The sequence below is a fragment of the Hypanus sabinus genome, chromosome 10, assembly GCF_030144855.1.
Source record: "Hypanus sabinus isolate sHypSab1 chromosome 10, sHypSab1.hap1, whole genome shotgun sequence".
Lineage (NCBI taxonomy): Eukaryota > Metazoa > Chordata > Chondrichthyes > Myliobatiformes > Dasyatidae > Hypanus > Hypanus sabinus.
This window is the reverse complement of record NC_082715.1, coordinates 122,244,147-122,266,700: the sequence shown is the minus strand read 5'-3', so window position 1 is coordinate 122,266,700 and position 22,554 is coordinate 122,244,147. Positions and strand designations below refer to the sequence as shown.

Genomic DNA, 22,554 nt, shown 5'->3' with positions numbered 1-22,554 from the left:
GTAGTTTACTGCTAGTCACCCAGCCTCTCATCTTCTCTTGTGACATCAAGATTTACATTGAGTCTCTGGTCAATGGTGCTCTCCCCCAACCCCCTCAAAGTTTTTAATGGTGATGGATGTACGTGGTAAAGGCATTAAAAATTAAAGGTGGCTGGTTATCCCCTCCTTTCTTGAGGATGCCATTTTTTGTAGCACTGATGTTGCTTGCCACATATTAATCCCACACAACACCTTCACAGCTTGGGCTGTCGGAATTTGGAGCTCAAACCTGGTGTCCTCTGTAAGGAGTCTCTATGTCCTCCCCAAGTGCTCTGGTCTCCTCCCACCATCAAAAGACGTACCAGGTAGGTTAACTGCTCATTTAAATTGTCCCAGGATTAGGTTAGGCCTAAATCAGGGTTGTCAGGGGCTACAGGGACAGCACTGCTCGAGCAGCCGGAAGGCCCTACTCCACACTGTATCTCTAAATAAATAACTAACTCATGCTTCAGGCTGCAAGTCATCCATTATTTAACATTTTAACCAAACAAACCGTGCATACAGATTCCAATTTGGATACCATCACAGTTATCCACATTAATAGACACCCGCCAAACCCCACAATTCAATTCTGTCTTGTAATCACGAGCAGGAACTTATTCTATACATAAACCTACTGTATCTCTCCAATAACTTCCAGGAGAGTATGAACCATTTGAACTACTTGACTGTATTCAATCTACCAATCACTCAAAAGATCAAATATGAAGTACCTAAATCTCTCAATTAGGTCAATAGGTATCCTCTCAAATCCTTGATTAGAATCAGTCTAGAATCGTTCCACATCCATTATTCTGTACACAATGCCCTGAACCTCTCGATTAGAATCCAGTGTGTAATCACTCCCAGGTATCCATTGTTCTATATATGACCTCCTGAACCCCTGGACTAGAATCCAGTCTGTAAATACTCCCAGTTATTCATTACTCTGTATATAAACTCCCTGACCCCGTCCATTGGACTCCAGACTGTTATCACTCCCGGAACGATGTGCTCTGCTAAGGCTGGACCAGATGCCTCAGGTGTGCGGGGATCGGTGCAGCCCTGCTATCCAGCTCCAGGTATGGGATGGCTTCGTGAGGATACCCGTCCCAATTCCGGTAAGATCACCGCCCCTGCCGTCCACAACGTTCCCCTGCCTGTCTTTTGCTCCCCGTCCCGCTCTTACCCCGCGACACTCACAATTTACCGCTGTCAGGAGCATCTTCTCTGCGCCTTGCAGTGCAATTTCAGTACTTCCAGGTCGCCCCGCTAGGACTGCTTCCGGGGCATTGAGCTGCCAATCACTTTAGTTCATTCCCTGTCACTTTGAAGTATATCGCTTCTATTTTAGAGGTTTTTTCCCCCGGTTATTTTGTGGTTGTTTGTTTCTCGTGTGACACTACCTCCAGCCTATTAACCCTGAGTCCACCGACTGTTTACAACTGTGATACCGCCCCCCCCCCCACCTCCCCCAGAATGGCTTCATCTTTGCAACCTCTTCCATATTCTTATTAGGACACTGAGACGAGCAAATGGAGGGGGAGAAAGAAAGTATGGTGCCCTTTTTCACCAGGCTAAGGCTGGAGGAGATTTATGCATACTTTAAAATTTGTCAAGATAAGCTCACATGTACCATCAAAGTACCCCCAGGTTACGAATGCCTGACCTATGGATACCCCTACATAAAAACAAGCTCTCATAATATTATTACATTTTAAAAATCCAAGGTACACATATACTTAATTGGAATGAATGGCAGGACCAGGTTCCCCTCATTTTAAGCAATTAGTCTTTCTTATCAGTCCTTGTGGAAGTATTATTACCATATTGAGTGAAAAAAAGTATTTTCCAACAGACAAAATCGACTGAGGATGTCTGTGAAAAAGGAACCCATTTGTTACAGGGCTGGCCTGTAAAGAGCTACATCTTTGGTGGATTGATGTGAGAAGAAAACATACAATTTTAAGAACAGGAGCAAGCAACTCCTACCTGGCCATTTAATAAAATTACAGATGAGCTGATTCTAGTTCCAACTCTATATTCCCATCTATATGCAGTAGCCTTTCATAGAGTGCTGCAGTTCAGAAACAGGCTCTTCAGCCCACTTAGTGCACGATGTACTGCTTTTATGTCTTGTCCCATCCACCCCCACCCAGACCACAGCACTCAATACCCCCCTCATCCATGCACCTATCCAAACTTCCCCTCAGTGCTGCAATTCAAACAACATCTACTTCATCTGCTGGCAGCTCATTCCACACTTGCACTGCCTTCTAAATGAAGGAGTTCCTCCTCAGGCTCCCTTTAAATATTTCACCTTTCATTCAAAAACCCTTGACCTCCAGTTCCAGTCTCACCCAATCTGCATGTATTTACCCTATCTATACCCCTCGTAATTTTGTACACTTCAATAAGATTTCCCCTTATTCTCCTATGCTCCAGAGAAAAATGTCCAAACCTATTCAACCTTTCCCTATAACTCAGGTACTCAAGTTCTGGCAACATCCTAGTAAATTGTATCTGTACCCTTTCAAGCTAATTTATTTCTTTCCTGTAGGTATGTGACCAATACTGCACTCCAAATTTGGCCTCACTGATGCTTTATATAATTTCAACATAACATCATATCCTGTACTCAATGCTCTGATTTATGAAGGCCATTATGCCAAAAGCTCTGCTTACAACTCAATCTACCTGTGATGCCATTTCCAAGGAACTATGGATCGGTATTCCCAGAGGCTTTTGTTCTACTGCACACCACAGTGCCCCACCATTCCTGCCAAAGTGTAATACCTCACACTTCTCTGCATTGAATTCCATTTCCTATTTTTCAGCCCATTTTTCCAGCTGGTCCAGATCCTGCTGCAAGCTTTGATAGCCTTCCTTACTGTTCACTACGCCACCAATCTTGGTGTCATCCGCAAATATATCGATCCAGTTTAATACTCTGTCATCCAGATTATAGATGCAGCTGAAAGAAAACAATAAACCCAGCACTGATCCCTCATGGCAAACCACAGTTTACAGGCCTCCAGTCAGAGAGACAGCCATCACTCTGTCTTCTGCTAAGCCAATACTGAATTCAATTCAAAACAAGAGAAAATCTGCAGATGCTGGAAATCCAAGCAACACACACAAAATGCTGGAGGATCTCAACAGGCCTGGCAGCATCTGTGGAAAAGAGTACAGTCAACATTTCGGGCTGAGACTCTTCGGCAGTAAGTTTCAATTTACATCCTGAATGCCAAACGACTTAACTTTCTGGACAAGGCTCCCATGCAGAACTTCGCCCATGTGGACATCTATTGTATTTCTTTCATCGATCTTCCTTGTATCCTCCTCAAAAATCTCCATAAGATTGGTTGGACAGAAACTACCATGCACACACCCATGTTGACTATCCCTAATCAGGCCCTATCTATCCAAGTACTTATAGATTCTGTCCCTTAGAATCCTTCTAATAATTTACCCATGACCGATATCTGGCTCATCAGCTAGTAATTTTTCAGTATATTCTTAGAGCCATTCTTGAACAGTCCTTTACCACTTCGCCTATGGCCAAGGACATTTTCAATATCTCCACTAGGACTCCTACAATTTCTGCACTAGTCTTCCATAAAGTCTGAGGGGACATCTGTCAGGCCCTGGGGATTTATCCACCCTAATTTTCCTCAAGGCAGCCAACACCTCCTCTTCTGTAATCCCTGACCTCAATACTCTTTTTCCTCAATTCTAAAGACCTTGATTCTATTTCCTGAGTAAATACAAATTCAGTTAAGATCTCCCTCATCTCTTTCGGCTCCATGCATAGATGGCCCCATTGATCTTCAACAGGACCAATTTGATAGGTTCCCCCTTCTTCTTCTTAACTGGGGCCTTAATATCTGTCAAAAGCCAACATTCCCAAAACCTGCTAGCCCTTTTGCTTATTCTAATAGGACATAGAAATTCAGTACTCTCAATATTTCACTTTTGAAGCCTCCTACTTACCAAGCATCCAATTGCTGGAAAACTACCAATACCAATCTCTTCCAAAGCCTTCAAAATTGGCCTTTCTCCAATTTGGAATCTCAAACAGAAGACCAGTCCTATCTTTAGAACATTGAACAGTACAGGCCTTTCGATCCACGATGATGTGCCAACGTTTTAACCTACTGTAAGATCTATCTAACCCTTCCCTCCTCATCATCCTACATTCTTCTATCATCCATGTGCCTATCTAATAATCTCTTAAATGGGTCTACTGCATCTGTCTCTAACACCACCCACTCCTAGCAGCATCTTCCAACTACCCACAACTTTCTGGGTAAAAAAAAACCTACCTCTGACATTCCCCTATACTTTCCTCCAATCACCTTAAACTTATGCCCTGGGAAAAAGTTTTTGATTGTCCACTCTACCTAGACATCCTATCACCTCCATCAAGTCACTTCTCATCGTCTTTCGCCACAAAGAGAAAAGCTTGCTCAACTATCCTCATAAAACATGCTCTCTAATCTAGGCAACATCATGGTAAATCTCCTCTGCACCCTCTCTGAAACCTCCATTTATTTCCTATAATAACTAGACCAGTACCGAATGCAAAGTTCAGAGTACAGTATATTTATTATCAATGTACATATACATTATACAACCTTGAGATTTGTCTCCTTACAGGCACAAAACAAGAAAAACTGAAAGTACTTATTAAAAAAAATTAGCGTTCAACCCCCAATATGCAGACAGAAAAAAACAAATCCTGCAAACAATAAAAGGAAGTAGATAACATTCAGAATGAAGACGAGCCTATCGACACAATGCCAGGCATCACTACTGCTGGAGCAGGCCACAGGCTCAGTTAAGTTCAGGGCTACATAAGTGTCAAGGAGCAGCAAGCAGAAGCGGCCTGGCCCTCACCGCTGGGCCTGAATCCCTGCCTTTTCAATCTGGCCCGACATTTAAATTGCATAAATGTCAGGTTGTTCCTCGCTCTGGGACCCTAGCCCTGTTGCTTCAATATGCTCCATGCCTGGACCTCATTGCCATGTTTTGGCCTGTGCCTGACCCTTCCAAAACGATAATACTCCATATGATCTAACCAGAATTTTACACAATTGTAACATGACCTCATGACCCTTAAACTCACTTGCCCAGGTAGTGAAATGGAGTTTCACACTATGGAGTTTCTTAAATATGCACCTCCATCACATACTGAACAGAGGAGCACTTTTAGTAATAGACTGATTCCAACGAGGAGCAACACTGAATGCCACAGGGGATCCTTTCACCCTGTGGCTGTAGGACTCTTCAACTCCTTCTCCTTAAGTACATAAATATGTGGTTTCATTGCACATCTTATTTTGCACTTTTACTTTTTAATACACATTTGTATTCTTTTCATACCTTAATGCTGACATTTTGTATTCTAAATTATATATTTCTGACTGAGCAACAATAATTTCCTTCGGGATAAATAAAGTTTTTTCTTATCTTACTTTATCTTATCTCATCTTATCTTAATAGCCTATCAACTTGCGCAGCAACTTTGAGTATCTATGGGGATCTCTGGACATGGACCCCAAGATCCCTCTGTTCTTTCACACTGCAGAGAAACCTGCCATAAACTCTGCATTCTACCTTGTATCAATTAACACTTTTCTGGATTGAACTCCATCTGCCACTTCATAGCTCAGATCTATATCCTATCAATGTCCCACTGTACCCCATGACAGCCATCTGCACTACCCACAACATGACCAATGACCGTGTCACCTGCAAACTTACTAACCCACTATTCTACTTCCTCATCCAAGTTATAAATTAAAATCACAAAGAACAGGGTCTCAGAACAGATCCCTGCAGAACACCACTGGTCACCGACCTTCAGGCAGACTACATTCCATCTACAACCATCCTCTGCCTTCTGTGGAAGCCAATTCTGAATCCATGCAGCCAAATTTCCATGGATCTCATGCCTCCTGGCTTTCTGAGTAAGCTTACCATGCCTTACTAAATTCCATATACACAACATCCACCGCTGTACCTTCATCAGTTTGTTTGTCACTTCCTCAAAGTCTTCAATTAGGCTCGTGAGGCACAATCTGCCCTCACAAAGCCATGCTGACTGTCCCTAATCAGACTACGCTTCTGAAGATGCTCATAAATCCTGTCTGTAAGAAACCTCTCCAATATTTTGCTCACCACCGACATAAAATTGAATTCTAATTTCTGGATTATTCCTATTTCCTTTCTTGAACAATGAAAAAACATTTGCCAACCTCCAATCTTCTGGTTGTACTCTTGTAGCCAGTGAAGATGCAAAGATGATTGACAAAGTCACTACAATCTCTTCCTTGGCTTGCTGTAGTATCGTAGTTATATACAATCCAGTCCCAGATGACTTGTCTATCCTAATGTTTTTCAAAAGTTCTGGCATATCCTCATTCTTAACATCGACATGGTCTAGCATATCAGCCTGTTTTATGCTGTCCTCATGTAAAAGCTTGAGGGATTTTGGCAGGTATAGTGGTACAACAAGCAGAGGTGCTACTGCACAACATGATTGCATGTTCTTCCATTGATTGTGTGGGCTTCTTCTGGGTGGTCATACAAAGATGTGCCGATTGATTGGTGAACTGGCCACTGCAAATTGCCCTGAGTGTAGGTGGCTGACAGGGGAATTTGGCTGGAGTTGAATGCTGTGTGTGAGATAGTAGGTTCCAGGGAACTAAGTGGGGGAATGAGAGTGATTCCATTTTAAGCAACACCTAGCATTGACTTGATGGGCATAAAAGCCTCCCTCTATGTTGCAATAAAATAAGAAACTATGAGATGTGGAGATGTTTTCTTTCTGTGAGAATTTAGAAATTGCTTAAAGATAAGGTTTTGGCTCGTTAAATTTAGATGATTTTATTTTCCAAAAGTTTGTGAATCTTTGGAATTCTCTTCCTCAAACTGTAGAAGTAAAGATTTTGAATATTATTAAGGCAGAGGCCAATAGGTTCTTGTAAAGCATAAGAAAGTTTGTACAGAGTTAGCAGAAAAGTAGGTTGTGGAAGTCTACATTTTGACTGGGGTTCCTATACTGTAAAAGGACTTGTTAAATGTACTGAGGAAAGTTTCCTTAATGAACATGTGGAAGTCCCAAATGGATCTCCTCTTAGGGAATAAGAGAGGACAGGTGACAGACATGTGCGTAGGGAGCACTTTCAATTAACTGATCATAATTCCTTTAGTTTCAAGGTAATTATGGAGATGGGTGGACAAACACGAACTCAAGGGGGACCAATGTCCTTGAAAGGCAGGTTTGCTAGAGCTGTTGGGGAGGGTTTAAACTCACTTGGCAGGGGGATGTAAACAGACTGATAGGTCAGAGGATGGAGCTGTTGGTGTTAAGGTAGATCCTGTGTGTGGAGAGACCATAAGGAAGGATAAGCAGTGGATAGGGTATAATTGCAGTATTTTGGATGGGTTGAAATGCGTCTATTTTAAGCAAGATACATCAAGAAAAAGGGTGATGAGCTTAGAGCATGGATCAGTACAGGGAACTACAATGTTGTAGCCATTACAGAGACTTTACTGTCACAAGGGCAGGACTGGCTGCTGGATGTTCTGGGGTTTAGATTTTCAAAAGGGACACGGAAGAAGCTACAAGATGCAGGGATACTATCCCCGTGCCAATCAACATACTACAGGCCCCCCTCCCCCAATAGCAGCAGACACCGAGGAGAAGATCTGGAGTCAGAATTGTAAAGGTGCAAAGATAACAGGTCATGGGTAACTTCACCTTACCTAATACTGAGTGACATCTCCTTAGTGTAAAAGGTGTAGATGGGGCGGAATTTGTTAGGTATGTCCAGGAAGGGTTCCTGACACATTATGTACACGGCCTGAAGAAAGAGACCTCAGTGGATCTGGTACTAGACAATGAACCAGGTCAAGTGACAGACCTCTTGGTGAGTGAGCATTTCAGAGACAGTGCTATAACTCCCTGACCTTTACCATAGCCTTGGACAAGGATAGGAGCCGATAATGTGCAAAATATTAAATTGGGGAAGGAAAAATTATCATGCAATTAGGCATAAACTTGGGAACATAAATTGGGAAGGGCTGAACTCAGAAATATGCACAAAAGAAATGTTGAGGTGTTCAGGGAGCGCTTGCATAGGGTTCTGGATAGGTTTGTCCAATTGAAGCTAGAAAAGGATGATAGGGTCAAGGAACCATCGCTGATAAGAGATGTGGAATATCTAGTCAACAGGAAGAAAGAAGCTTACTTTTTCTTATAGTTTAGGAAGCAAGATTCAGACATGGCTCTAGAGAGATACAAGGTAGCCAGGAAAAAGCTGAAGAATGGACCTAGGAGAGCTAGAAGGGGGCATGAGAAGGCCTTGGGGAGTAAGACTATGGAAAACTGAGTGACCCTGCAAAAAGGGACTAGTAAGAGGCCACAAAGAGACCTATGGCAACTCTGGAGGAGTTAGAAGTTTCAGTGGCTGAGATGGGAGAGACTGTGCATACAACTATTGCCAAGTGCTTCGCCAGTTGCAGCTTTATGGGAGAGTGGCAAAGGAAAAGCCGCTGTTGAGAAAAAGCTCACATGAAATCTCGGCTAGAGTTTGCCAGAAGACGTGGGAGACTCTGAAATCAGCTGGAAGAAGGTTCTGTGGCCTGATGAAACTAAAATTGAGGTTTTTGGCCATCAAATAAACGTTATGTTGGGCATAAGCCAAACACAGCACATCATTAAACATTCATCATCCCCACCATGAAGCATGGTGCTGGCTGCGTTATGCTGTGGGGATGCTTCACTGGTTCAAGCCCTGGAAAGCTTGTAAAGGTAGAGGGTAAAACAGGGAAATCCTGGAGGAAAACCTGATGTAGTCTGCAAAATAACTGCAACTTGGGAGAAGATTTATTTTCCAGCAAGGCAATGACCTCAAGCATAAAGCCAAAGCTACACAGGAATGGCTTAAGAACAACACAGTTAATGTCCTGGAGTGGCCAAGTCAGAGTCCAGACCTCAATCCAAATGCATGATCTCCATGCAATCTGACAGAGCTTGAGCAGTTTTGTAAAGAAGAATGGGGAAAAAATTGCAGTGTCCAGATGTGCAAAGCTGATATAGACCTATCCAAGCAGACTCAAGGCTGCAATTGCTGCCAAAGGTGCATCTACTAAATACTGACTTGAATTTTGTGTAATAATTGTAGCAAATTTAGACTATTCTGTAGAAATTTGTTTTCACTTTGACATGAAAAAATCTTTTCTGTTCATCAGTGTCAAAAAAGCCAAATTAAATCCATTGTGAATCAATATTGTCCAACAATAAATCATCAAATCTTCCAAGGGGGATGTATATTTTTATAGACACTATAAAATCCAGAGTTTAAATGCAAAAAAAAAGAGATCATGTTTATGAGATCATGGGCTGTTCAAAAATCTGAAGGCAGAGGGGAAGAAACTTTTCCCAATTCACTGGGTCTTCAGTGAATCTTCGATCCCTGCACCTCCTTGATGATAGTAATGAGAAGAAAGCATGTCCCAAATGGAGGGGGTCCTTAACAATGGATGTTGCCTCCATGGTAGGGAGGGTTGTGCTGGACATTTCTTCAATCCTTTGAAGCATCTTGCAATCCTCTGCTTTGGAGCCTCCATACCAGACTGTAATGCAACCAGTCAGAATGGTCTCCATCATACATCTACAGAAAGAGTCTTCGGTGACATATCAAATCTCCTCAAACTCCTAAAAAAGTAGAGCTGTTGGTGTGCCAGCATAAACTAAATTTTAATCGCTTCACAGAATGTCAGTTTTTTTTCAGTGATACTCTAAGTTCCCGAACAGCTTAGAGGATCTGAGCTCACCCATTCCAACTCAGGATACTAAACCAACAGTTTAACAGCGCACTACCACACCCAGTGAAGGTTAAATTAAAGTCAAACAAAAGACAATTTCACTTCTGCACCTTCTTCCTTCCCTTTAAAAGTCTCCACAGAACCTAATTTCTCAAGAAGCTCTTTGGCCACTCTCCCTCTTTTCTCAAGCTTTACATTGCAGATGTCACCCAAATGCAAGTTCCTTCTTGTCATATTTTACTGGTTAAAGAGATAAAAACAGTAACATATACTTCCCATAGCCATAATAGTATGAGAGTTATTAAAATCAATGGGGTGGGGACATTGTACTCAAGCTAATGCAGACACAGATTTAAATTATATTTGATTGACAAGGGTTTACTCTCCTTTGTTAGAAATTATAGACATTAATGATAAACTTCATCATTCACATCAATGCATCAGCATCGCATTTGGTTGATCAAAGGAAAAAGTAGCTGAAAACAAAGATCTCATAATGAAACCAATGGTCTGCAGGACAGCAGCGATTCCTACTCTTCTTCATGTTTCAGAGACCCGGATGACTGAGGCATTGGAAGTGAATGGCTAACAATGTCTCCACAGTGTCTTCCAAATTTACTGGAACAATAAATGACCCACGGGCAGCCCTCCCCGTGGCCAACATCCGCAACAGTGAAGCCATAGTGTACTCACACATCAATGCTGGATAAACCATGCCATTCTCATTCCCAACAACAGACTTGCAAAAGAGATCAAGTGAGACACAAATTGCCGGAGGAACTCAGCATCATCTCTGTCGATGTTTTCGGTCAAGAACCTTGAATTGGACCAGGTCATAGAATTATACAACATAAAGAAAGGTCCCTTGACCTAACTAATCACATTTGCCTGTGTTTGGCTTGTATTTCCAAAATCTACCTGTCCAATTGTCTTTTCAACATTGTAAATGTACCCATCTCTACCATTTCCTTGGGCAGCTCATTCCCTACATACACCGTGCTCTGTGTGAAGAAGTTGCCATTAGATCCCCATTGAATCTTACCCCCTTTACCCTCAAGTTTTAGACTCCCTTAATCTGAGAAAAATTCTGTGACTATTCACCTTAAGTATGTCACTGGTGATTTTATAAACCTCCACAAGGTCACCCCTCATGCCTCCTATGCTCAACAGAAAAAAAAGTCCTAGCCTATCCGGCCTTTTGTTTGCTCCTGCCCTCCTGCCCCTCCAGAAGCCATATTCCTAGGTCTGATATGGGAAAAGATTACCAAATGGAAAGATTAAAAAAAAATTCAGGATATACTCAAGCCTCCTTGACCATGCATAAAAACCTTCCTCCCACTCTGACTTTTGGGAGTGACTACTCAAAGCAGAGAATAAGCATGAATGATAGCATTGGAAACCTTGGCACTATGCACCAGGAGCACATAATAGTCCTACATAGGCAGCTGAGAGAGAATACCATCTTACCAACTTGTCCCATAAGTCACCACTTGCCCCTTCTGTAGTTTTCACATTAGCTTCATTAGCCACTTAAGTGCAACAAGAGTGGGAATAAGTCATCCACAGTCCCAAAGGATCATCTAAAAATATATCTGAATAACACATAACAATTCATAAAGCTTAAAACACCACCCCCACCACCACCAACAACTTCAGCACAGTACTGGTGAATTACAAAATTGACCCCCTGATTTATCCACCATTCGAGTTTAGATTTCAATGTTGCTGTTAATAGCCACTTTGACATCCAGCGATAGTCAGAAATTCCTATTATGGAAATGTTGCTGGTTTGCTACCAATGCTGAATCAGCTTGGGGTTTTGCTCACAGGGAGGCATGTTCTTACCCTGACTGGAAAACACAGCCAGTTTTGACATTAATCTAGCCAGCCTTGGCAATACATTTAAAGTTTTTGGGACTTAAAAGGCAGGATTTAACTTCAGAGTTGGTTGCAAACTGTGCCAAATTGATGGCTTTCAATGTGCTACAAAACTTTACAGTTAACTAATAGTGTAAACATTCACAATATTTTGCAAACTGATTGCCAAAGTCTAGCTGTGAACGATATTCTCCCTTTTCAACTTATGACAACATTTTATAAAATTAATTCTACATAACATTTATTTATTTATGTAGAGAAAAAGCGCGGAGTAGGCTTTTCTGACCCTTCAAACCACATCACCCCAGCAACACCCGACAACCCCGACTTAACCCTAGCCCAATCACAGGACAATTTACAATGCCCAATTAACCTACCCGGTACATCTTGGGACCTTGGGAGGAAACCGCTGTACCCAGGGAATACCCATGCATCTCATGGGGAGGACATACAGAGGATGCTGGAATTGAACTCTGAACCCTGACACCCTGAGCTGTAATGGCGTCATGCTAACCACTAAGCTGTGGTGAATGCAGGGTTAAAGATTTAATTTATTGCTTGGAATTAGTATTAATTATGATTTATGATGCAGTGTTTTTGCTTTATTTTTCTGGTGAGATTCTAAACCAAAATTAATAAAATGCATATCCTGGCAGGTTCTGTGGTAACAGAGTGACATTCTTGTTTAGTCTAGATATAGCAAGTAGCTAGATGAATTGCAAAAAAAAAGGTTAAGTAATTTTGAGAAATATGAAAGACTGCAAATTGAAAAACAACGAATGGTAGCCTGTGACATCATGGTTCTGTTTCAATATAGACACCATAGCATTGGTCAGGCAACACAGCAAGATGGCAAAATGCTCTGTCACAGCGATCCTTCTCCACAAACTCTAACCCTCGGATCAGAGGCAAGGTTTAATATTTTTGACGAATGGCTGAATTAGATTAGATTCGATAAGTTTATTGCCATTATACACCAGGGTGAAATAAAATTTTTTGCTGACATGAAGCTCACAAAGTATACTATTCTCCCGTTTAAAAAAATCATGCCTGATCTTCCTCAGTCGTCCACAAACACAATCCCCATTTCCCATGGAACCCAAAAAACTAAAAAAAACAACCTTGTTTCTTTTGAATATGGTCACCTACAATTCATAGCAGTCACTGCTGTGTGTTTCTATTTCAAAATTCCAGCAGCTGTAGTTTTATTTTGTCTTTCAGTCTGTTTTTACTTCTTTAAATTTCTCAGTAACTCCCTTTTCTCTCCTCTGCCTTAAATAAGACTTGATCGATGTACAAAGGAATATTGGAATCCAAGTCCATAGTTCCCTGGAAGAATCTGCGCAAGTTGCTAGAGTTGTAAAGAAAACATACAGTACTGCATACTTTGAGTCCTGAAGAAAGGTCTCAGCCCCAAACGTCAACTATTTATTCATTTCCATTGATTCTGCCTGACCTGCTGTGGTTCCTCCAGCGTTCTGATGTGTGCTGGTTTGGATTGCCAGATCTGCAAACTTTCTCATGTTTGTATATTCAATACTTGCCTTTATTAGTCCAGGCACTGAGTTCAAGAGTCAGCAACGTGCTGCCTGGGGTGGTGGAGGAAGCAAGTACGACAGAGTTGTTTAAGAGATATATGAATGTGCTGAGCATGGATACATGATTGTGTAGGCAGTAGAGACTAGTTTAGTTAGATATTTAATTATTAGTTTAATTAGTTCAGCGCAGTGTCATGGGCAAAAGGGCGTGTTCCTCCACTGTTCTGCCTGTTCCAGCCTTCTCTAATTGTAATGCATGCCTTGTCCTAGGCATGCAACACGACTCCACTGCCCTTCTGTAAGTATTAGGGAAATATGACCACCACCCACATATTTTGATTGAATCCCGGGCCAGATTTTAGAAGGGCTGCTAGAAAAACATAGATCGCCGATGCAGTTCAATGTAGGAAAACATGAAGTACTGCAACTTGGAATTGAGGGCAGAGATAGAAAATATACCCTAAAAGGCGAAGACTTGAACACTTTGAGAAGCAGTAGGTTTTTGCTGTCCAGATTCATCAGAGGCAGTGCCAATAGATAAGGCCAACAAATAATAAGAAAGAAAAGCAAACTAGTGACAATATGAAATATTAAAAGGAAAGGCAGGAGGAAATCGGGTAGGTCTGACAAAACTAAATTAATGTTTTGGTTGAAAACCTACCTTATAGTGCAGAAGGAAAGCATTTTTACCCATTGAACCAAGGCAGGCCCTCGGCAATATCAATCTGGTCGATGTTATTTATCTAGCTCTTTGCCTGATGATCCACACTTGTATATGAAAGAGTTATTCAGCCCTGAAACAGGCTCTTCAGCCCAAGTCGTCCATGCTGGCTAGATGTCTATCAAAATATGCAGACAGTACGGGAATGTGGGTCACGTGCAGGCAGAAGAGTTACTTTAATTTGGCATTGTGTTCTGCACAGCATCGAGAGGCAAAGGGCCTGTTCCTATACTGATCTATGTCTGTGTGCTTTGTAAATCAATTATATCCATCTTGACGATCCCAGTGACTCACCAAAGAGTCCTTAGATCCCACCTGGGGCTCCGAGAATTAGCCAAATACCACACAGTCCAGAAAAAGCAAGCACATTGCTGTATTCTCTCCCTCAGCCACTTGTAAATCCTATTGGCATCTGGGGAGAGAAAGCTCACACTCACAGTTTGTTTGGCACCTGCTTGGAGATCTCGGAATGCTTGCAGCAGGAGATGGGATTGGCCCAAAAGACAAAATGCCTACAGTGAATGTAATGGAAATATCTTGGAGTAAACAATGGTCAGGAAAGAGCAGGCTTGGGCCTATTTCTTAAAAGGGCATCGGGATTCAGTCCCTGCCCTTGTTGTTGTGTCTGTACAACTGCATATTAATTAAATAAAAGCCCGCAGGTGGAGGTGAGTTTAACTGGTATATTCACATTGCAGACAGAGAGAGCTGCAGATAAATGTGCATGGGTAAGTTATCAGTCAATTTGTAGCACCAAGGGGAGTCACTGCTCCTTTAGATTAATGTAACATAAAGCTATAGGTAACAAAACATTCAATTTCCCTTTAATAAACCATATTCAAATAAACATACTTTCACAATAACAGTCCATAACTAACTTCATTATACTAAAGATTCAGAATTTGGGTGGCGCTCTGTTTCTTCCAAGTTAGTGCCTCCGGGCCTGTGGAATGGTATCAGATTTGGCAGGTGTCAAATTGCTATTAGTAACATGATCATCACTGAGACGTAAGTCCGGTGGCTGTAAAGTGTCCGTCTTCTTGGATGCAATTGACTCAGCTGTGTTCCTCAGCTGAGCATCCAGTATCTGGTCCACGTGATGTCTCCATGTCTGATGTCCAACATCCAGTGTAAACATCAGTGGTCCAGTTCTTGTAGCTATCCTACTGAGTGTCCACTTGTCTTCTTGGTAATCACAAGCTAGGACTTTCTGTCCAACTTCGAAGTTCCTTGCAGTGTCACATGGCAGCTGGCTGAACTGTTTATTCTGCACTTCCCACCGTAGATCTGGTTTAAGAAGGTCTATGCAAGATCTCAGATTCCTGCTCATGAACAGCGTTGCAGATGTTTGGTTTTGTCATCGCATGAACAGAGTTCTGATACCCAGAAAGGAAGTTATCCACCTTGTGTGGTAGATTCCTCCATGTCCATAGCTTTAATGGACTTCTTGAAAGTTTGGGCAAACCTTTCAACTAACCCATTTGTTACTGGGTGATGAGGAGCAGACTTGAAATGTTTGATGCCATTTTTCTTCAGGAATAGTCTGAATGTTTCTGATCTGTATTGAGGTCCGTTGCCACTCACAACTTGTTTGGGCAAGCTATTTCTGGAGAAGATAGTCCTCAGAGTGTGAACAGTTTTTTCTGAGGTGGTTGAATCCATTGGTATGACGTCAGGCCACTTCGAATGAGCTTCCACAGCAATCAGAAACATGGCCCAGCAAAATCAATAAGCCCTCTTTGCCATGGTGAAGACAGCCACTCTCAGGGATGTAACAGTGCCTGTGGGGGTGCAATTTGAACTTTGCAGGATCCCAAACAGCGATGCCAAATCTTCAATCTGTCTATCTGTTCCTGGCCATCACATGTACCTCTGGGTGAGGCTCTTCATCTACCCAGGTACCCAGGTGTCCTTCGGGCAAATCTTCTAACACTCTGGGGTGTTGTTTAGAGGGAACCACAACTCAAGATCCACACATCTGTGGTGGTCAGTGCTATCATGCTTGCTGTTGTGTGCTGGGGCAGCAGGCTGAGGGTAGCAGACACCAACAGAATCAACAAACTCATTCGTCAGGCCACTGATGTTGTGGGGGTGGAACTGGACTCTCTGACGGTGGTGTCTGAAAAGAGGATGCTGTCCAAGTTGCATGCCATCTTGGACAATTACTCCCATCCACTCCATAATGTACTGGTGTGGTGAACTATGTGCCTGTCTGGACACGCCCCCGCTGACTGCTCCTGTGGCTCCTCCCACAGGCCCCTGTATAAAGGCGATCTGAGGCCTGACGCTCGGCCTCAGTCTCCAGGACATAGTATGATGGACACTCACTCCTGGTTCCTTCTTCCAGTCAATAAAAGCCGATATCTCGCCTACGTCTCAGTGTGTTATTGATGGTGCATCAACTGGTTAGGCACAGGAGTACATTCAGCCAGAGACTCGTTCCACCGAGATGTAACACTGAGCATCATAGGAAGTCATTCCTGCCTGTGGCCATCAAACTTTACAACTCCTCCCTCAGAGTGTCAGACATCCTGAGCCAATAGGCTGGTCCTGGACTTATTTCCACTTGGCATGATTAACTTATTATTATTTAATTATTTATGGTTTTATATTGCTATATTTCTTCACTATTCTTGGTTGGTGCGGCTGAAATGAAATCCAATTTCCCTCGGGATCAATAAAGTATGTCTGTCTGTCTGTTGACATACAGACAGTTGGGCTCGACTCACTGAGGACTCTGGAAGCATAGGATTATCAAGAACTGCCATCCTTGCATGATGATGTCATGGACTTCTGACAATGTTGAGTCATTCCTTGTTTCTCTTTGTATTTCAGAATTTGTTACTGGCAGTTGGTCAAGAAGTGCTGTGTGGAACACCTCTGCTAGGTCACAGAACAAAGACTTTACTTTTTCAATTGCCAGCTGTGGAAGACATGATGAGCTGTCAGCACTGCTGTGTTGTTTGGTGCCCTTGAACTCTATGTTGTAAGAGTTACGAAAAATGACCAACATTGCAACGGGGTAGCAGACATCACAGAGATCCCCTTCTTGGGGTTGAAAATAGACACAAGGTGGTTGTCACTGGAGTAAACTTTTGTCTGTAGAGGGAGGGGTGGAATTTCTTTATTCCCCAAACTAGACTACGGGCCTCTCGGTCTATCTGTGCGTGGTTGGATTCTGCACTCATCAGTGATCTTGAAGCAAGTACAATCGGACATTCATATCCATCTTTCATAGAGTATAACAAAATGGTTCCAGTGCCACAAGGGGTTGCATCACACGCCGGGCTGATGGGCAGAGATGGGTCGTAATAGGTGAGCAGTTCATTTGATGTTATTAGTCCCCTTGTTTGCTTGAATGCTCTTTCACGTATTTCTGACCATTCCCACTTTGCTCCTGTCTGTAACAGTGCATTCAATGGGAGCAGCACTGTAGCAATGTTTGGGAGAAACCGATGGTAGTAGTTTACAAGCCCAAGTATGACCTGAGTTGTGACACATTTTCTGGGTTTGGTGCCTGTAGCATTGCTTCAGTCTTCTCTTGTCACTTATGTATCCATGCTTGTCAATGACATATCCACAATATGAGATTTCATTCTTGAAAAACTCTCATTTTTCTCTCTTTGCATGCAGACCATGCTCATTCAGCCTGGTAAGGACTTCACTGAGGTTCTGAAGATGCTCTTCATCACAATGATGTCGTTGTGTTCCTGGGATATCTTGGAGCACTTGCTCCATTGCCCTTTGTCAAACTGCTGGAGCTGATGTGACGCCAAAGATGATATGGTTATACTCGCGAGTGTCAATTGTGAGCAACTTCTTGCTTGACTCCTCAATCTCCATTTGCAGTTGGGCTTGTGACAAGTCAATCTTTGAAAGCCTCTCCCCGCCTACCAAAGATGCAGAAATGTCTTCTATTTGTGGCAGGGGATGCTGCACAATACACAGCACAGGGCTGATACTCACTTTGAAGTCCCCCCCCCCCCCCCATATACAAACAGCTTCTGCCTTCCTTGTTTTGATCACTGGGACCCATGGGCATGGGCCAATTGCTCCACTAAACCTTGGAGAGAATTCCAGATTCCTCCAAGCTCTGCAGTTCAGCCTCTTCTTTAGGGCATAGTGCGTGAGGCACTGGACGTGCTTTATGCAATCTTGGTGTTGCTACTTCATCCAGTTCGATTCTGGCCTTCATGCCTTTGAGTTTGCCAATCCACTTCTCAAACACCTTCTCATTAGCATTAAGCAGCTATACCAGTCTCTGGTTAGTGCTACCATTTGGGCTGCTGTTGCCTGTTGATGACACATTGAGAGCTTTGATTATGTGCCAGTCTAATTGGATTTTTCTCAACCATTCATGTCCGAGAAGTGCTGGCCCTTCACTTTTCAACAAATATAGACTCTAACTGCTGTGTTTTGCCCCCCTATCTCATGTTTACTTTCAGTTTGCCTTTGGAAGACACTTTTTTGCCTGTGAAGGTTTTTAGCCTCACTCTGGTCTTTTCTAATGGTAGCTTAGGAAAACAGACTCTTGTGGTCAGCCTCGGAATTTATAGACAAAGCTGACTCTGTATCCAGCTCCATTTTCAGTTTTACACCAGCCACCTCTATTGTGATCCAGATGATTTTGCAATCTGCTTCAGTAACACTATGCACGACAGTTCACCTCCGTCAGATTCTGCATTATCTGATTCAGTTTCATACTCAGTCACTGTGCATTTGTTTATTTTGTGTTTGAAACCTTTTACTCTGTGTGGTTTTTCTCTTTGCTTGTGCTTTTCATCTGACTTGCACCCTCTTTACATGACCTTGTCTTGAAGTTTTCTGCAAGTTTTTTCTTTGGACCAACAGTCATTTGCATCATGGAAAGATTTGCCACATCGATAACATCTTTGGCTTCTTGCACTATTCAGGGACATTTTTTAAGTTTCACATTCTTTAGTTTTCTGTTTTTCTGTAGTTTTGATGCATTGTTTTCTGCTGTCTCCAACGATATTGCAATGGCCAATGCCCATTCTAAGATCGGGTCTCCTTCTGACGGTAGACTCTTTTGAGTGCTTTGATTATGCATGCTGCATGCAGCCTGTTCCTTAATGTATCAGGAAGTCAATCTCCAAAGTCACAGTATTGGAAAAGTTTGTACAGTTCTGCAATGCATTCAGAAATGTTTTCATTCTTTGAATGGTTCCTTTTGTGAACTCTAAATCTCACAGCTATTGCTAATGGTTTTGGGCTCAAATGCTTTTGTAAAATTGCAACAGTTTTGTCGAACATTTTGCTTGCTGGCTTCTCAGTAGTACTCAAAGTAGGTTGCATGGATTTGGAGAGAGAGGGGAAAGATTTTAAAAGGACCCAAGGGTCAACTTTTTCATGTGGACAGCGGTGGGTCAATGGAGCGAGTTGTCAGGCAAAGTGGTTGAGACATAGGCAACATGAGGGAATCTGCAGATGCTAGAAATAAATAAAAACACAAAATGCTGGCAGAACTCAGCAGGCCAGACAGCATCTATGGGAGAAGATAATAACGACATTTCGGGCCAAAACCCTTCATCAGGAGTGAAGTAACATGGGATGGTCGAGGGGGGATAAGAAGTGGGGGGAGGGATGAAGTAGAGAGCTGGGAAGTGATAGGCTGAAGGGAAATGGGCTAGGGGGAAGGTGGAGAATTATGGGAAATAAAAGAGAAAGAAAGGTAGGGCTGGGGTGGGGGGAGATTATAGTGAGGGGGGAAAAAAGAGAGAGAAAGAGAACCAGACTAAAATTATAGATAGGGATGGGGGTAAGGGGGGGGCAGGGGTATCAACGGAGGTCTGTGAGTTGGATGTTCATGCCGGCAGGCAGGAGGCTACCTAGGCGGGAGATAAGGTATTGCTCCATCGACCTGCGTGTAGCCTCATCTTGACGGTAGAGGAGGCCATGGACAGACATGTCGGAGTGGGAGTGGTCTGTGGAATTGAAGTGTGTGGCCACAGGGAGATCCCGCCACTGCTGGAGGACTGAGCGCCGGTGTTCGGCAAAACCATCTCCCAGTCTGCGGCGGGTCTCCCCAACGTATAAATGGCCACATCGGGAGCACCAGATACAGTATATCACCCCAATTGACTCGCAGGTGAAGTGGTGCCTCACCTGAAAGGACTGTCAGGGGCCTGGGATGGTGGTGAGGGAAGAAGTGTGGGGGCAGGTGTAGCACTTCTTCCGTTTGCAGGGATGAGTGCCCGGAAGGAGGTCAGTGGGGAGGGATGGGGGGGATGAATGGACAAGGGAGTCGCGTAGGGAGCGATCCCTGCGGAAAGCCGAGAGTAGGGGGCAGGAGAAGATGTGGCTGGTGGTGGGATCACGTAGGAGGTGGCGGAAGTTAAGGAGGATTATACGTTGGATCTGTGGGCTGGTAGGGTGATAGGTGAGGACCAGGGGGACTTTATCCCTGGTGGGCTGGTGGGGGGATGGGGTGAGGGCAGAGGTGCGTGAAATACGGGAGACGTGATGGAGCGCAGAGTTGATAGTGGACGAAGGGAACCCCCTTTCTTTAAAAAAGGAAGACGTCTCCTTTGTCCTAGAATGAAAGGCCTCATCCTGAGAGCAGATACTGTGGAGGCAGAGGAACTGAGAGAAAGGGATAGCATTTTTTACATAGTATTATTTAAGAAGCATTTGAATAAATATATGGAGTAGTAGAGCTTGGAGGAGACATGGGTCGAGCACAGGAACTAGGACTCACTGGATAGGATTCGTTGTCGGCATGGACTCAAAAGGCCAAAGGGCCAGTATCCGAGTTGTCTTGCTTTGTGACTCCATGAGTCCTTCATTCACTAACATCCTGTAAACCACGAATGAACTGTATACTTAGTAGGCCACATATCACAGAACTGAAAACCTTTCCTACTGAATCTACCTCCATGTACCTGATATGATGGTAGATGAGACCTTCCTGTGTACAGAAGATTAATACTAAGGGCTAAACAGCCTTTCCAACAAACTTGGTTTGGCAACTTCCCTGGTACTGGTTTGATTTGAAGAGTCTGGAAATTTCTGGAACAACCTGCCACTGTGATGCCACATCCTGCTTTCTACATCCACTTGGCACAGCAGGGAAGTGAAACTAACAGCTGGCATCACCATAGGAGCAAGGACTGCGAAGGGAATAAATTAGACGTGGATGCCAGTCATGAGTGGGATGATTCACTCGTTTGTGGCAGTCTCATAATATTTAGCATGTGTTGCAAGATTAGTTTCACATTTCCTTTTCGACGGGGCAACGCCTAGTTTAAAGGTAAAAAGCTTCTGCTTTTGTGTCAATTCTTAGAATTTGAATGTTGGGTCATACATAGGATCGAGGTCTTCGTGTTTGTTTACAGAATTGTTCACAGAAAACCACATTTCTAGGAATTCTCTTGCATGCTGCATGCTTTCTTGTGCCACGACTTCCACTGATGCCCATTCAAATTTGTGCTCCTCTCGATCTTCATAAATGTCTCCGCTAGAGACCTTCACACATGATTCTGGCAAACATGCTGGTGTAGCGCTGAGGGAGTGTTGCACTGTTGGATCTGCCTCCTTTAGGATGATATGAAAACCAATGTTCATCCAGTCTCATTCTCAGGATCATGAATGAGGTTCCATAGCATTTTGCTATATTGCAGGCAGAAACAATGGGTCCTTCAGTTTTGGGAATCTGGGTAGGAGGTAGAAATAGGTGCTATGGGGCTGAGAACAAAGTGTTTGGAGGCCATGGAGGGGAGATTTCCAAAGGTGATGAGGTCAATGATGGTATGGGTGATCACAGTCAAGATCTTCAGTGGGGTCCTGGTCCAGAACTAGTGACGAGGAAGTGTCTGAGGGATGCCGTTATGTCTCTGCAATATAGATGTCATTCCACCAGACTACAATGGCATCACCCTTATCTGTTGGTGTAAAGATCATTTTGAGATTGGTACAGAGAGTGTGAAGATCTGTGCAGAACAGGAATTCTATTTTCTGTTTTGGCCAACAACTGGAATGGGTGGGTTGAAAGTATCCTGAATGGTCGCATTATGATCTGGTACAGCAATTCCAATTCACAGGAATGCAAGAAGCTGCGGAGAGACCATTGTGAGGATGGACCTCTTCATTATTGACAGAATCTATAGGAGGCACTGCCTCAAGAAGCTGACATCAAACATCATCCGCGTCTTGCCCTCTTCTTGTTGCCACTGTCAGGGAGAAGGTACAAAAGCCTGAAGTCCCCACCCCATCTGGTTTAGGAACTGCTACTTTCCTTGAACAAACCTGCAGAACCCTAACCATACCTAAGCAATGGGACACTATGAACACCTCTTCCACTAACATGGACATTGTTTTGTATGTTTATTGCATTATGTATTTGATATAACTTGTCCTCTGATTTGTATCTATTCATTTTAAAAAATCAATAAAAAAGATTGAAAATGACTCCTGATTGTACAATGTATAAAAAGGCACATTTTTTCCCTCTCTTCACTATGCATAGAATTTATGTATATAATTAAAATTCTGTGTTGTCTGTACCTTTATGCTTATGTTGTTGTTGTGAGCATGTTTTTCATT

General features: G+C 43.0%; 1 protein-coding gene and 1 long non-coding RNA gene across 2 annotated transcripts in view; one reads left to right on the top strand and one right to left on the bottom strand.

Moving 5' to 3' along the window:
• Positions 1–22,554, bottom strand: part of mrpl33 (mitochondrial ribosomal protein L33) — a 106,278-nt gene that overhangs the window by 38,492 nt on the left and 45,232 nt on the right. The window lies entirely within an intron of this gene.
• LOC132401052 (uncharacterized) lies at positions 3–22,419 on the top strand. Its single transcript, XR_009514464.1, has 2 exons — positions 3–1,139; positions 22,053–22,419. It is a non-coding gene; the product is annotated as an uncharacterized LOC132401052 (long non-coding RNA).